At 37.9% G+C, this 14,148-nt stretch overlaps 1 protein-coding gene across 1 annotated transcript in view; it reads right to left on the bottom strand.

Annotated features, from left to right (window-relative positions):
- LOC117204662 (zwei Ig domain protein zig-8-like) overlaps nucleotides 1-484 on the bottom strand; it is a 46,249-nt gene extending 45,765 nt beyond the window's left edge. Inside the window, exon 1 of the mRNA XM_033442274.1 lies at nucleotides 344-484. The gene's annotated coding sequence lies outside the window, so the exon portion shown is untranslated. The remainder of the gene's footprint in view (nucleotides 1-343) is intronic.
- Nucleotides 485-14,148: the final 13,664 nt, after the last annotated feature.

Genomic DNA, 14,148 nt, shown 5'->3' with positions numbered 1-14,148 from the left:
TTCAAGAATCTTCAAGATCGGTTTATTAAAGTCGCGTTCCATTGAATCGACGCTGGACGAATAATCGAGCGGACAAAGAAACCACGAGTACTTATTCAGACATCTTTTTCTTCGTTCTTTGCGAAGAAGCTATTGATTTACCCACACAGCAGGTGCCCGCTTCTTCTCACGCTTTTCATTTCTGTCCCACGGTTTCTCACCCCGCTCCCCTCCCCCGAACCACTATTCGCTTTGAGAGCTTCCATAATTTTTCATCTCGAAATGATAACAATGCCATTCGTTAAACCACTCTTTACATAAAATTGTCGCCTATCTATTGTACTTTTACTCTTTAGTCGGTTACTTGGTGGCCGGTGTATTTAATGGTTCTTGTCGCCGAAGCTTTGTCCTCGCCAAGATCCGGGGTTGTCTCGTTATTATCGCAACGATGACAATCGCGTGCCGAGTTGCTGAAATAAATCTTTCTAGAGATTTCGATGCGTTTCCTCGAGACTTCCTTCTCAACCTCTGATCACTCCCACCTAACTCGTTAACCCAGGAACGAATAACGTCTAATGCGATTAAGGGAAGGTACGCGATAATCAATTCGATCGGCTCGACGAATTTTCGTGCCAACGACAGAGCAAGAGAGGGATAAACTCTGCCAACGAGAACTTTTCAATCTGTCCTCGCACTGCTGCTAAGGATAAGAGGATCCTGTAAGGCGGACGATTCGTTTTACTCCGTTTCTTGTCGGTTCTTGGTCTCCCACCCACGAGAGATTTGGTCGGTGTCGTGACAAAGTAAAGAGGATAAATCACCCCATGGCATTCACCTTAACGATAGTAAACGCGCTCGTTTGCCAAATCCAAAAGCTTCTGGAGCAGGTGCTATCGACTATTTTCGGTTAGATAAAGGAAGAAAAGACCTAGTGCGCGTCCATGATCGTCGTTGGAGTTATATCGCATCCCGTCAAAGTTCAGCCAACCTCGAGCAAAGACGTAGTGATAGTTCACAATCCGGTTGTTTCTTCTCGAGAGTCGAAGGAGTAAAAGCAAGGAGGATCGCGAGAAACACTTTTTACTACATTCGTGCGAGTGTAAACCAAACACGTACCCCTTTCGCTTCGGTTATTGCCGTGATAAGTTCCGGTACTACCGAACAACTTTTCCGTTATACCGGCGTTTTCTTTTCTCTTCCTAAAAGCTTTAAGCGTTCGCCGGAACTTTATTTGTCACTCGAGACAATTGCCACGTGTTTGAATGGAAATGGCTGTTACGTCGCGTAACACTCTACCTAGACCAGGCCACACACCGCGGGCAAGATGGCAACCAGATGTCTTCGGATACTTACTGCGTACCCTCAGTAGTCTCAAGTACCCTCCATAAATCTCAGAAATTTCCTAGTCGAGGTCCTTCAAACCGAACAAACATTTGTTTTCCGAATCATTTCTAAAGACCATTGTCTACTACGGCTTGACAAGGGAAAGTTAGTTTTTCTAACGTACGATGCAACTTTCCTCCTACTAACCACTTTCTATCGAGGGCGGCTAAGACCCTTCCTAGTCCACCAACCTTCGTTTAACCAATTAACAACGAAGCCTATTTCCCTCACTCTCTGAGCCAAAATCGTCACCAACAAATCCGATGGTCCCGTGCGCGAGACACACCCATCCTTAGCTTTCCTCCGCCACAGCATCGTCTCCGAACATCACTGATTTTCTATCCTTCGAACAGTCAACATCCTTCGACCGGATTTACACCCGAAGATCAGTCATTCACTCATCTTATACACACGCACCAGCGTAACTATCTTCTTTACAAGTTGTTAGAATAAACGGTGATTTATATTTACTGTACAGTGTTACATTCATTTTGTGTTACACCGAAGTTGTTGGATTGTGAAAACATATAATAACCTGTTAGTAGCAGCGTTATCTTCGATTTAACTGCCCTTATTATCCCAAAAGAAATAAGGGATCGAACGATTCGCGGCGTCGATTAGCAAATCGTAACGGGAATTTACGACTCCCGTTGGCGCGCTTCTTCGAGATCGTGTCTCCCCGCGAACGTGCGAAAACAATGGCAACAAGGTTTGGTTTTCGATGCTTCCTTTTCTAATCTATCGTCGGTCGTTTATGTAGTTACACTAACAACGTATTTCGATTACGTATTTCGACGATAAGTCTAATTTTTGATTTTAATAAACCGGACAATCTGTTTTCCTTTCGACGTTTTCTACGCGGAAGCAACGTGTTAAATCCATGACAAAATTACGATCCGTGTCTGCTCGTCGTGCGACGCTTATCGGCTCGTGTTTGAGAAATACCTAAAGAAACTTTTCCCCACTATCTTGTTGACTTTTAATTGACTCTCCAGCAGGCGTGATCGTTTCAACGAAAGTTTTCAGAGCTGTGACTAAGTAAAATTACGTGGACGACATTACAGTCCACTTACTTTTTGATTTCAGCGTAATTAGCGTTTACCGCAACTTCGTCCAGCTAATTTAATTCAGTTAACATACAAATAACATAATAAAATAATATAAAAATAGATAAAACCAATCGTACAAGGTCACAGAGTAACGTGGCAAAAGAGAAAGTAAAACAGAAAAGTAATAAATAAGTTAATAACAAAAAAGAAGTAGAAGAAGAGTTACAGTTCGATGAATTAGGTAGCACACGGTCCAGAAAAGAGAAAATAGGTAGTAAATGCATGAGGATCAAGAAGAAGCGGATGATGCGAGTCGGAATATAAACGTGGACATTTAAGCGATATATGTGTAGCAATGTTTCTTTGACGCCGTTGAAGTATTTTCGGAACGTATTTAAATCAGATGACAGCGTTTATACACACAAGCCTTTAAATGAGACATCGTGGATTAAAATTAACGAGTTCATGAACGTCGCCGGTCGCACCGCTTTCGCTTAAACCTACTCGTGTAACGTTTAACAAAACTACGTAATAGCTGGTGAATTTCCACATATTCCTGTATATCGAGAAAAGTTGAAAAGTGTTCGAATGATAGAACCGGGGATAACAAAACAGTTGTGGTCGGAAAGCTGGCAGAGTCGCTGCACAAAGGGGAAGCTTCGATGCCATATAATTACAGGAATCGAAAAGTTGGTATCCGCAGCCAGGATATCCTGTGGATAATTCAAATTCCTCGAAAACTTAACGGATATTCTACGCGAGTATCTCGCGGTAGAAGCTGCTGCAAATTCCTCCAGTACGAAATTGCTGCAACTACTCAGCCCTAAGGCTTGACAGTTAATGCGAAGCGCGGAGTTTAGCTTGAAGGATTTCGAATTACAATGGTTGTGAGTATCGTCAGAGACCACCGAGCGCGACGCATGATTAAATATTACAACCGCATTTTAAATTAGCCTCTTGCTTCTTTTCCGTGCGATGGATATGTAGGAGGTTGAATGATGAGATTACTAGTAGGTGAAATCGTTAATGTATTTAAAATTGTCAGTACAATGTCCTAATCGCGAAACGGTGTGTATAAAGTCGTTTGGTCGCAGTTTATAATAATCCGTTTGCGATCGCGTCCGTTTATTTATAATAGTCGGGGGGAAGTCGGAAGATTCAAATTTGTCTTTGTTTTACGGTTACATGTAGCGGCGACGTTGTTTTGCTCGGAGTTTGTTTATTCTTACATTATACGTAACCTAACGAACTTTATACTCCGAAACAAAACAACAACATGATTTGAATCGAATTCTAACTCTTGTGCCGCTACAGATATTTTACGACCGCGAACATTCCAACTCACGTGCGAAATTTAATTCATCATATCAGTGTCTTGCCCTCTATATGCACCGATAGAAGATCGTACGTTAGCACGGTAGGGTTGAATCACGTTGTACGAAACGAGACACTAGCATGTGAAAATCGAAAGGGAAACCGTATCGTTGGGTCTGTGTAGTGGTAGCGGCTCTCGACAGGACAGAAAGGAAGGGTGAAACGCCTAGAGACTGTACAGTCGCGAATTTCGACACTAGCAAATTACGCTAACCATTCGTATCCCTTGCATTGTTGGTGGGTTAATACGAGACGTCTAGTCCCCATCGTCGTCTCCACCCTCGTGCACAACTTCAGATTACAATGGTAGCGCGGCAACCTCGTGGTAGACGTACAGTTGCGCGATTTGTCCCTACATTACGTTGAGAAGCGTTTCTACCAGGCTTTCGTACATACGCATATACCGAAACGTTCGCATTGCCATACCACACTCCCTTAATCGTATTTGTACGTATAGTACTCGCGTATTTATCCTTCTTTTTAAAGGAATTTTGCAAAACCGATTCATCGTGCAATTGTATTTCATCGAAGGGAATCTAGCGTGTTTGAAATATGTTGTGGAACTTCTTGCTGAGGGAAATGTTACGAGCTAATGTATATAATGTATAAATTCGTATATAAAAGATAAAGAATAAGGTTGCTTCTCTTGGTAACAAGCACGGATACCGGATCAGTGAATGGCGTTGCGCGTGTTACACCAGAGGATGGAATTTAAAATAGAGAGAATAAGGAAGAAGGATCGTTAAAGAAGAATGATTGGGAGAGCAAACGATAAAATAAACGTAACAAAGCTTCTTCGGTGGACCCATGATTTCGACCTCGTTTTCGTATTCAGAAGACATCGATGAAAAATTTCATCTGCTTAGCTTTGATCGATCTTCCACGGCACGTCGTCGGATGGAAGCCATTCTTTATCATATCCGTGTCTTTGTATCAAAGCGAAACGAAGGTGATCGTTTCGTGATCGAACCAGCGCGAATCAGATACGCGTTTATATCCCTGCGTCATCCACATTTCTATGATTCCTCTACGAAATAGAACAGAAGTGTCACCCGGATGGACAAATCTTTACTTCTGTATCCGCTCCGTAGAAAATAGTTTGATTTCCCGTATTTTCGGCGGATAAAATATTAGAAAAGAAGAATTCTCCTTTTTCGCGATAGGGGATGATGTACTAGGACAAGAATGAAGGAGAATATTCGTTTCACGTACAGACGCTGCTTGTTTAAAGGTACGTAATATATTATTCGGAAATGCGATTAGGCTGTCCTAATCCGTGGAACACGTGGCTCGAGATTGCGTGGAACGCAGAGATTGGTTAATACCGAGACCGTAACCCCGGCAGCGGAATATTTATGTGTTTCAGAGGGGTAACCAAGGGGTAACTGTGAGATAGCCAGAGACAAAAATACCCGAGCCTGCGACTGGTCAGACATCGTAAACACAAATTTATTAACGGGTCTGCAACAGTCGGAAAAACGAGCCCGCTCGAGACACAGCGAGGTCATTTTTCCATTTATCAGGATTAAGGATCTGGCTCGGGAATGACTCGGTCGTAACATTTCGCGGAAAATTAGCAAAAATAAAGAGTGTCACCAGTTCCGCCTGATGGCAACTGGTGTTAGAGGTGTCGAGCATGCGATTCATTTAAAGAGAAACGTCATTCGCTTCATAAATGTCACGATTAAGTTAGATAAAGTATCGAATCATAAATCCATTCGTGTCACAGATCTTCCTTTCGCTCGTTCATCAATGCTCGTCATCGATATTGTCCAACGAATTGATTTTCCATATTAATACATCGCGGAACAATGGTCATTATTACGGTCATTCTATATTCGAAAATCTCTGCGCTCGATTTCGATAACTTTTATAGGACTGTCCCTGCAAAGGGACCGCGAATAATTCAAAAATCAGTACAAGTCACTCGAGTATCGTATTGTATTTCCGTTGTATTTCCATGGAATTGTATCGTATTTCCAAAATGCAAGGTAATGCAGTTACCCTACCAATACTGCAACACTCTGTGCATTAACGTCGATGCAAATTAGCTGCAGCAAAAAGCTAACTGAATTATACGATATCGAAGATGTACATGTCTGTGATCGTTTTGACAAAAGTTCGTTGTTTCGCTGGTACATGTCGGAAAGTAATACGAGGATGATGACACTTAAAACATATATATTTCGTTCTGGTAAGGGACAACGAAGTTACGAATCGTAACACCGTTTGGCTGGCTCTTTGAAATACGGAGACTTCTACGACGCCACGGATTCTCTATGTCGATGAAATCGTTACATAAAACAGACGTTACCGAACCGTATACAGAGCTCGAGAGACGAAATCGTCGCTCCTTCGAACGAAGCGTTCGAGTATTCGTTTAAATAAATCGATATCAGTTGCAATCTTAATTTCCCCGAAGTCAAAGTTCCCCTACAGAAATTGTTTATGAGATGTACATCATCCGTATCTAGTTCATTATCAAAGAAATAAATAATTCCTTCCAACGAGAAAAAGCTTGATCGAAAAAAGCTTCAAAGACCCAAGTTTCATCGACCTTGTTTCTATAAAAGACAATTGCGGTCGAGTATAAGCCAGTTCTTGCCTTGTAATCGTAGAATCCGCTACCTATCATTAGCCTTCTCTAGGCGAGTTAGGGACACGTATAAGTTTGTCATTTATCACGTACGACTCAATGATAACGGTTTCTCTCGCCGTAGTTACACGCGTAATGCATTTTCATAAAGAAAGTCTGTAAAATTACCGATCTGAAAACAGCGTAAACGTGATTTGGAATGGAGGATTTATTAAAAATATGTTTGCCGAAAAAATGTTGAAATTTGTTGCTTTAAAGTTTTGCTGCTTCTCTCTTTAGTTCAGTCGTTTAGACTGTTATTTTGTTTCCCAACACCATTGTACTTTTTCTCCTGCAACCAAATTGCATATCAAACGATTTCTTCTTCGACATTTATTTTCTACGCTGCGAATCACACAAGCATAGATACGATCAACCTAAACCTCCTACCTCCATCATCGCCATTAAAAGACATAGCTTTATTCAATATTAATTCGGATACGAAACAAGTCTCTTTGCCGTTCTAAAGAGAACATTACAATCGTTAAATCGAGTAAGTTCTTCTATTCGGGTAACCCTTACCTTTCCTCTAATAACTTCATTCGTATAAGGGTTCTCGCGAAACGACTGTAACGTATTAGAATTCGATTAAGCGAAGAAGAAGAATATTTTAAGAGATCTTAAACAAACGTCTGGAAATTTGTGCCGCTCAAGTTTTCGAAAACACGACATATACTCGCAAAACGAAGAAGAAGTATATTTACTCGTGTTTCTCGTTCCATTGTGTACTCTGCTCGTTCAAGCTTCGAGTCCATGAAAATCTTTGAGAAGGATCTTCGACTTCTCAAGTTGCAACTAATTTACAGGGAAGCAAATGAAGATGAAATGGCATTGCTATTCGAATGAATTCTGGAAAATGCATGCTTACGTAAATCGTAGCATATCCACGCGTACCTCGCAAAGCCGTTCGAATAAACCGTCACGCTGCCGTGTTTGTACGTCGCAGAAACGCACGGTTTCGCAAAGTACGAGTACGATATCACATAGGAAGGCTTGAAATTCAAACAGACGCAAACACTGTCTCCAATTTCATCTGGTAACGCGAAATAATAATTTTTACTGGCGGTAGAAAGAATGTAATTTGTGTTTGCTTATTTCGGATTTTATGCGAATTTCAAATTAAATTTTTCTAACGATATTAAAACACAGCTAGATAAAGCCGAAAAAAGCATTCTCTGTAAATAAAAGATAGTTTCACGTCAGAAACCTAAACAAAAAGGTTATACTATTTCGTTATAAGATGCTTATAAGATGTATCATATCTTACGCTTTCCTTGCTTGCTATAATGCCCCATCCAGCTTCATGGAACGTATAAGAGTATTCGAGAGGAAATTTTCGAGAGCATACCTAAACAGACAAAGGATCATCTCTTCTCCTATAAAAAAGTATATAAGCAATCAAACCTTATACAATATGGCAGAATTGATATGCATTGACTTATTCATGCCGAAGTTGACTCGGAATTATTGGACCAAGATCTGGGAAGTTCTCTACAGATAACACATTCTTTAATTTCATTCTTAAACCTGCAATATTATTTCAAATAACATGTCATTTTATTTCAGAATTATTTGAAATAATTGTGAAATTGTTCTTCGAAATTATATCGGATAACCAAGTCTGAGTTTGAATTATACAGGTTGTTTAGCTACTGTTTCAATGTAATTTAAGAAGTGATTCTTGACTCCGAAATAAGATAAAAATCAAGAATAAAAGAATTGCATTTTCGACTTTGGATTTTGGTTATTGGCAATTAAAAATCGGTCTAAATATCCCTGTACGCGAGCAAACCTTTTTAAACGAACGAAGAGAACTGCGATTGTCCACTCCGCAAATGTCCACAAAAGATACAACAAATTACGATAGATGTTCGATGCTTTGTAGGAAACTGTTGAAAACTGGACATTTACCGAAAAGTTCAAGTAGACCTCTCCGACTTTAATTAATTAGATTATTATTAATATTAATTAATTAACATAGTTCTAAATGAAAAACAAGTATCACAGAAGTGTCAATTTAGATTTAGCTTGTAAAAACTATTACAATTATAGAAATGTTTATTGTAATAAATTGTTGAAGGCGTTAATTTATAATAAAAATTAAAAAATTAATAAATTCGGTTGCGTTATAATGAAAAATATAACGACACCAGCAAACCGTTACCGTTCGTAACCTTTTGTCACCTTGTCAACTGCATGCCATCAGGTATATAAAGGGCACACAACTCGCGCGCGAGCTCATTTGTGCGTGGCCCCTAATGGCCCCTAATACCGTCAAGATCGAGAACAAACTTTTACAAATTAAATTATCACGTCTAAACAATTAATTTATTTTAATTAAACTACTAATTTATAATGTTTAAACCATTAACCTACGACATATAAACTATTACTTTATAACATTCAAATTATTAATTAACAACAATTAAACTATTAATGAACAGTATTTAAACTATTAATCAACAACATTTAAATTATTATTTAACAACATTTAAACTATTATTTAACAATATTTAAGCTCTTAATTAACAATATTTAAACTATTAATCAACAACGTTTAAACTATTAATTAACAATATTTGTCGAATCCATTCTGAGCCCATTCTGTACAATGATACTTATCTGACTTGGAACGAGATATAAAAATCTATTCCTCTTTTCCACTGAATCTTGCAGTTATTTTGTGCACAGGAGTGCATCACGTGAGTCTATTGATTCTTTTGAAAGATCCCGATGTATGAAATTATTCTCTTATTTCAAATGAATTTTTGACGTATTATCTTATTGTTTCAAATTGAGTTATAACGTCATAAACTTGCAACTTAGTAACAGTTGGATTCAAATACGTCGAAACAAGGTTTCGCGCGCGTTTGTGCAGAATTCTTTAAGTATATTTAAGTGGCGAACTTTTGAATTCTTACAAATATTTTCCAATATTTACAACACGCGACTATAGTGTATTAGTGGAATGTATATTTCATATTCTAATAACGAAAATTCATAGTATATATTTTAATAGCGAACAGTACAATTCTTGCAAACGACTGCATTGCATTCACGGTATTCGTAAGCATTTGTTCGCTATCGAGAAATATCTCACTATTTTCAACTAAATAATATTTTTCAAACTTGTTCCAATTACTTAATAATAATTTTTAAGTGTAAAAAGATAGCAGTATTTTCTAAATAAACGTTCGGTAGGAAAAAGAAGAAAATTGTCGAAACGACGTTTCGCTTCTTCCCCCCCCCCCCCCCCGCCCTTAAACAACCACGATTTCCACCACTGGACTTTACACGGTTCCTGCCTGATGTTAGTCTCCCTGATGATATTCGCTGGGATGGCGCAGCATCCACGGTACGTCCTCTGCTACTCCGCTTCGAACGGTGAGTCGCATGCATTTCTGTTCCTCCGGTCACTCAATCATGTCGTAGGATGAAAGGTCCGAATCGGCACGGGTGACTGGTTGTATTACGTAGAATTTTTTGCGAGCATAGTGACCGCGGGTATTTTTTATACCCGTGAGTAGTAACACTCACTTTTTCAAATTTATTAGTTTAGGATAGGTCTTCTTGCACATCGCGATTATAATAATTAGACTTTTAATAATTAGTTTAAACATATACACTTTAGAATATATTCGTGCTATTTGTAAACATGCATGTTAACATTCCGTATGAATATTTGCAAATGGCAAATATATACACGAATATACTTGTTTGACATAAATATACTTGTTCTTAAGCAATGAATTAATCGTGACAATATTAAGTCACGCTCGTTTATTTCACTTTGGCTAGAATTTAAAATATGAGTTAAAATTCATTTTTTCCCGTACAAGAATATGTGAAATTTTACGTGCAAGAAGACACTTCGCGACAGGCAGATTTTTGAATCAAAGCAATAATTTTGAACACTGCTTCTGCACTTTCGAGTATATGCTTTGATAAAGAGATCGCCTGAGATTATTTCTTTCTTAGTAATATATTTGAAGTCAATTATTCCATTTGATCGAGTCACAGTCTTTTTCAATTAACGCTACCTTTTTTGCAATATTAAAATTTTGTTCTGATTTATTAAATTAATAAAGTAGAGTTATTACAATATGAAACGAAATAATAAAATATAAAATCAAAGAACGTTAGTCCGTTAAATAAAAATTACACAAACTAATCATCTTTTTAGATCAGGATTTTCAGGTTTAACCCTTTCCGTGCCCATTGTCAGGATCTCATTCACGTGCCCAGGTGCTACTTGAATGGGAGAAAGACATTGGGCACGATGATCTAGAATTAAGTAATGTAATAATTTCTCAGCGACTGACGATGTGTTAGTGAATCGTGCACGACGTATTTTCCACATTAAGTGTGTGTGTGTTGTTAGGCCGTGGAACTGCGTCGCTTTTTTTCATTCGTTAAAACATCAAATATTAAAAATGTCGAGACATATATCGATTTAATTTACGTCTCGATAGAATCACAATTTGTGGTAATAACGTCCACGCGATTAAGTGTAACCACGCTTTTAATATTGCCGTATAAATTACAATTATAATTCCAAGTTTACTTACATTTATTATAACGATATCATTTCCTCAGACGTGTTTTATCACGTTTTACGCAATGGTCACTAGCCTTCGTCAGTCGATTTCAGGAACACGGTACGTACCTTAGGGTGTGCATGGTGTGTGTTAAGCTCGGGTGTCGGAGGCGTCCCGGGACGTCCTCTCTAGTGTAGGACCTTTGCGCCCGAGCGTTTGTGTGAGAACCGTGGAGCGAGTGTGTTGGTGTGCCTGTTTTGCCATTTTTTAAATATAGCGCTAGGTAGGATAGGTAGTATACTTTCTGGTATGTCTGTTAATTATAAGTAGGTAGGGCCGGGCAGGTTGGCACAGTCTCTGGTCGGGTAGGCGCGTTTTCGTGTGACCAACCTGTTTCTGGAAATATAATTTGAAAAATCGACGGTGAAACTGGCACGGGTAGAGCATGCTCTCGTCTCTAGTTTTGCCTATCGATTTTTCGAATTTCGCGGTCGCGGTCGCGAGTGGTTTCGAAACGAACGTTTATCGCTCGAGCACGCACATGCGAGTGGGCAACGATCACTGCTGTGATCGTTGGTCAGTCCATGTGCACTTCAATTAGCTTCCGCGGTTTATATTTTCATTTTACCTTTATAAGTTTTTTTTTGTTTGCGATTTAGAAGTCTCGAGCTTAGATTTAAGTTTCAGCGGGCATTGCGCCCGAAGAAAGAAGAGGCTATAAGCCGAAGAGGCCCGGCAAACTGCCACTCAAGAGGGCAACTACTAATGGCTCCCCATCCTCTGGGTCATCCAGAGCATGGGAAGCCATTATTGTTACTACTTTGTCACTATGCTCGCTTTTAGTATTTTTAGTAGTAGTAGTAGTAGTTTTTGTTTTTTTGGCCGATGTATATATCGGTCCATCGTCCCATTGGGCAAATCGCGATTTTTCTTATTAGTGTCGCGACAAATTAATTACGGGTTGTATTAGAGTTGCGAAATAACATCGCGGCATTTCGTTAGTGTTGCGAAAAAATGAATACGGTTTGAATTAGAGTTGCGATAAAATGATAATCGTGTTTGCTTTCGGAATTTATTCTGTTTTCTATTGTTTAAAATGTGATTATAAAAATGTTAGCTTCTAATTAATTTTATAATATTGCAAGTAGCAATACCAGAATATTTAAAGTAACTTTTTTATATAGTAAATAACAATTTTCATTGAATTCACTGTAAAAATTAGCGTTGCGATAATGAATGATCGCGTTTTGTTAAGTAGAGTTGCGTTTACAAAATGCCCAAACCCTCCGACTGCATTTGTCGGGCACTGTTCCTGGATCACACATACAGCTACAAGAACTGTACAAGTGTGATCGTTCGTCGGCAACCTCCTAAATGGTTGCACTGCGATATATCGGCCCTCCACTCGCTATTTTTCTTATTAGTGTCGCGACAGATTAATTACGGGTTGAATTAGAGTTGCGAAATAACATCGCGGCTTTCTATTAGTGTCGCGAGAGAATGGTTACGGTTTGAATTAGAGTTGCGATAAAATGATAATCGCATTTGCTTTAGAGTTGCGAATTACGATATCGCGATTGTCTTTTGCAATTTTTATTATGAATTTTTATAATTTCTTATAGAACTATACGTATCAGAATTTATCTTGTTTTCTATTGTTTAAAATTAGATTATAAATATGTTAATTTTTAATTAATTTTATAGTATTGCAAGTAGCAATACCAGAATATTTAAAGTAGCTTTTTCATATAGTAAATAGTAATTTTCATTGAATTCACTCTAAAAATTAGCGTTGCGATAATGAATGATCGCGTTTTGTTAAGTAGAGTTGCGTTTACAAACTGCCCAAGCCCTCCGACTGCATTTGTCGGACACTGTTCCTGGATCACACGTTCAGCTGCAAGAGCTGTACAAGTGTGATCGTTCATCAGCAACCTTTTAAATGGTTGCATTTCGATCTCTCGTTATTAGTGTTGCGTATTGCTTAAATACGAGTGCGTAGATTTATACTTATTAGTGTTGCGTATCAAATATCGGGAATTTTCAGGCTTAATTTTTTTTTTAGTGGTAGATTAATTGATATTGCAGATATAACGAAGCACTCATCGCGTTTGATTTTGAAAATTTTCTGCTTCATAAATATTTGTAGTAAATTAGTGTTGCGAAACAAGAATATTCAGTTCCACTCTCGGCGTGTTGATCGGGTTTATATAGAGTGGAATACGATTGAATTTTAGTAGCCCTTCTGGCTACTGCTTTGTTTCCTTTTCAGCGCCCCTTATTACCACGTTTATTACTGAAAATACTGCTATAAGACATATTTCTTTGTCAGCGTTAACGTTACCATAACTGCTAAAATACAGAAATTTATTACGAATGTATATTATATATAGATTTACATATTTGAAACTGTGAGCGATTTCATGCGCAACAAAGTATTATAATGAAATATCTTAATGTTGCTATGAAGGCTTAAAATATTTTTTAAAATTTAATTCATTGCAATTGGAATTAGCGCTGGTGATTGTTCGTTCTTAGAACCATAACTTATAACATTTCTTCGACCGCGATATTTTCAATCTTTTAACAGTAATGTAGAATTTTATAAATATTCGAATTTCATAGTGAATTTTTAATTCAGATTAAATTCAATTACTTAAAATTCCTGTTTTCAACGTAACCCTAGTTTCGATTAAAAAGATACAAATGATTCTCTATATTTGCTAAAATTTAATCAATAGTAATTTGATCTATAATTAACCATTGTTAGTAGTTTATTTTTCATGTATAAAATGTTCTCGTTTTAAAAATACCTGTTTCTTTCATATACCACATCAAGTACATGAGTTTGTTTCAAATTTATCAATTAGCAGAAAGTAGATTTCAATTACATATAAGAACATTTCATAGCATATTAAATATGTATGCTAGATACCCAAATGATTTTTCTTCCATTGTCTGATTGTTCAGGCATCTTCCCGTTTCCCCATTTTTAAAAGAAGCATATTGCGGTAACGTTGGAGTATATAACTTTTCGATACTTTCATAAGTTAAGTACAACGAGTCGTATGTCTCTTCTGCAAGACTCTAAATTGTATATGCAGTGTCAATAGTTTCATTTCCATTGTTTCGTTCCAAGTTAGACAAATGTATCTTTGATACAGAATGATGCCAGTACGGTACCGAATTA

The sequence above is a fragment of the Bombus bifarius genome, unplaced genomic scaffold (genome assembly GCF_011952205.1).
Source record: "Bombus bifarius isolate JDL3187 unplaced genomic scaffold, Bbif_JDL3187 scf7180000007979, whole genome shotgun sequence".
NCBI lineage: Eukaryota > Metazoa > Arthropoda > Insecta > Hymenoptera > Apidae > Bombus > Bombus bifarius.
The sequence above is the reverse complement of the archived record's forward strand: the minus strand, read 5'-3'. Positions and strand labels throughout refer to the sequence as shown.